General features: G+C 33.3%; 1 long non-coding RNA gene across 1 annotated transcript; it reads right to left on the bottom strand.

The window, feature by feature from the left end:
* LOC113300336 lies at window positions 1–1,675 on the bottom strand. The gene is made up of 3 exons (XR_003335717.1): window positions 1,545–1,675; window positions 1,294–1,413; window positions 1–186 (listed from the first exon to the last, which is right to left on the bottom strand). It is a non-coding gene; the product is annotated as an uncharacterized LOC113300336 (long non-coding RNA).
* Window positions 1,676–3,624: the final 1,949 nt, after the last annotated feature.

The raw sequence follows: 3,624 nt of genomic DNA, 5'->3' as shown, positions 1-3,624 counted from the left end.
ATATATTCAGTTGTTATTGAAATAAAAATTTCATTTACAATAATTTTTCTGTTTATCAGTTACATATGGGCATGTAATGACTACAATAATTTCTCTAAGGTTGAAAACATGAGGGAAAAGACAAAATGATTGCCATTTTTAGTTAACCAGTCGCCTGGGTATGCTCCTAATGCTCCAAAGATATACCTGCAACAGTATCAGGAGGGCCGAAAAGGTTATCAGCTGAATAGCCAAATAAAATGCACAAGAATCTATACATAACAATAGCCAACTAAGGAAAACATGATGTGCCACAAGAGCTATACATAACAATAGCAATTCAGCTTCTCTGCAAGCAAAAATGATTATTCATTTAACAATTGCCTTCTTTCAGAGTGGTCGAGAATAACCTAGGGGATGTTTAAACTGGCTCGCATCTCAACACTACATAAAAACAAGGGATGTGAGCTTTAATTATCCGTGTATGGAAACACTGAGTAGTATTCTATTTGCAACGAAATATGTCTTGTTTAGAAAGGAGGTTAACTATATATATGTAAATTCTGAGCTCTACGTACACAAAAATTTAGTCGAACGCACAAAGGCAGAATACAAACATATCTAACTAGAATGTGTAACTATAAGTTACACATCTAATTAGCATGTGTAACTAGTAGATACACATAAACCTAGAATGTGTAACTTATATATACACATCTAATTAGCATGTGTAACTAGTAGATACACATCGATTTAGATTGTGTACCTAGAAGTTACACATTTAATTAACATGTGTAATTACTAGTTACACATCCATAGTCTACCAATGCTAGTTTCACATTAGACTAACAAATGCCTAAGAACATTTTCAACTATAAAAAAGGATCATCACTGCTTACCTTGACGGTAGCCAACATCCTTATCTATCTAGGCGTAAACTGCTAGAATATCATGAAATAAGAGATCATAAAGAAACTATTTACTATTATAAGCATGGTGATGTTATACACAAGCGTTGGAAGGATGATCATGTTGGTCTTACAGGTACAAACACTGATGGAAATACAAAGTTGAATGCGAAGGATGAATATAGCACAACAAATTCTTGTTTGGTGACGTTAAGACATGAAACTAGTTCCTTCCAGACAAGTTCCATGTGGCATTGGATAAAAGCTCTGGGTAGGAAACTATCATATTCTAAAAATTATTGGTCCATGAAACAGAATCTTCAAAGTAAGGAACTCCCCAGCATACATGATACACATTTTACCAAAATATACAGAAAACCAAATAATTTACACAGTAATGCATTACCTAGCAACCATATCAGCAGCCTTGCTGACACTTGAATCAAGCAAACTTTTCGTCTCATCGCCGACAGTCTCAACTTTCTTACCTTTGTCAGAATCAGCACCATTTTCATCTCTCAACATTCTGTAATAAGTAGATCCATAGACTCTTTAAAAAGGATAAAAATGCACAACTGGCAAATAAACTCCTTTACTAATATGGAGGAACTAAGTGAATAAATTACAATTAAGAGATCAGTTGCAATAAGAACTTACATAGATGTGTAATACAACTAGTGTAACCGGAAGTTACACATGATACGACTAGTGTAACCGGAAGTTACACATGCATATGGCATGTGTAATCGGAAGTTACACATCCAATTAGATAGTGTAACCAGCAGTTACACATTCAGTTAGTATATCCTGGACATAAACTGAGGATCAACAACAAGATATGGCATACTTTAGTATAATACAAAAAATAGTATCATCAAATATGAGACTCATGCATGATACCCTTAGTTTTACTTACTACCATCAGGAAGCTTCTGAAATTCGGCTCGTATGACACCTCTGATGATTGCCTCAACATTCCCTCCTTGCATATCCCAGAGTATAACTTTTCTGTTTTATTTCCAGCTGCTGAAACCAAAACAGAAGAAAACATTAGAAAAACATACTGTGAAAAGCTCAAAAAACAGTAACAAGCGAAAAGCGGGAAAAAAAAAAGTTAATTACTTCCTCCTTGGGTGGGTTTGTAACACTTGACTTCTTCCATTCTGTTTACTCGGATAATTTTCATCCTCCAGAATCCACGACAAACACCCACCTGGTTCATTGACCTTCACAGCTAGATGCAACAGCCAAACACTCAACCATGTTCAAGCCATAAATACAACCCCAGTTCAAATCCCTGTAAGCATTCAATATATTATTCATATATATAAATGCTTAGTAATCTAATATCAAACGGCAGACACACACACACCACAAAATCTATCAGATTATTAGCTGATAAACACGATAACACAGTATAAAGTTCTAGTTTAAGCAATACCGATATTGAATTAAACATACTAATAATCTGAACTGAGAATCATTTCAAAGATTCGTAACACTACAAAATGCTTCACTTAACAATCACACATCCAATTGGCATGTGTAACTAGAAGTTACACATTCAATTTGCATGTGTAAGTAGCAATTACACACCTAATTGACATGCCTAACTATTAACTACACATCCATATACCTAGCGTACTCGTAAAATCCGAAGGCATCCACTTCGCAGTTACACAACATTTTGAACAAACTCATTTTATGTTAGTTTTCACAATTAAATCAGCTAAATCTAGTAACAACCATGATAAGTTAGGTATTATTCAAACCAACTAATAACTAATTTGTGACGCCTGCATATGATGTTTAATAGACATATAGTTATATCAAACCTTCCTGCACCTTTGCACCTTTTAATCCGATAATTCTGCTCCAGAGGTAATAACTTTAAATTTCTTCATTTCTGTGCATCCCTTTGCCCTACACAAAAAACCAATAGTGTACGCCAACAATTAACATAAGATGGATACATAATCACCTAAACTGAATGTACATAACAATCACATTCTTTTAGAAACTCAATCACAATGAAGCATGAATCAAATTTTTTGTAATTGCTCACCAGCAACAAAAACTAAACATGGTTCATCCTCTTTCTTCTCATATTCTCCTTCAATTTTATCCACTTACTATTCAACCTCCCCATCAAAATTATCACCACCACCATTAATCAACCCTATAAAATCAAATTGAAATTTTTAAAAACAACAAATCGAGCATAAAATAGCAACAAATAACAACATCAACAATAACAAACAAAAACGTGCCTAGATTCAAATTACATGAATCGATTGATTCAATAAAAATCGTTTTTCTCCATCTCCGATCTCATTTGATGGGTAGCGGAGATTAAGATGCTATGAGTTTTATAAATAAACTGAAATTTTTCTATCGGAAAAATTCAGATTAAAATATAAATCGATTTTCAATTCGAAAACCTAGAAAATTTGTTGACAAAATTTTTCTGAAAATTTCAACTCAAAACAGCGATCTAGATGAAATAATTGTGGATCTATATTCTGATCATCTTTTGAATACAGATTTCAGGATGAAATCAGATGGATTAGGTTTTCAACAGTAAACAAAAAAAAATTCATCCGATATCGATTTGGAAATCAACAAATCAGGAGTTTAAATCGAAAGAAAAGATGAAGATATATCGAACTTATCTTTCTCATCATGATTTGATGATTAAATCTTCATTTCTAGTTGTTGCTGGCGATTTTCATTCATT

The sequence above is a fragment of the Papaver somniferum genome, chromosome 7 (genome assembly GCF_003573695.1).
Source record: "Papaver somniferum cultivar HN1 chromosome 7, ASM357369v1, whole genome shotgun sequence".
NCBI lineage: Eukaryota > Viridiplantae > Streptophyta > Magnoliopsida > Ranunculales > Papaveraceae > Papaver > Papaver somniferum.
The sequence above is the reverse complement of the archived record's forward strand: the minus strand, read 5'-3'. Positions and strand labels throughout refer to the sequence as shown.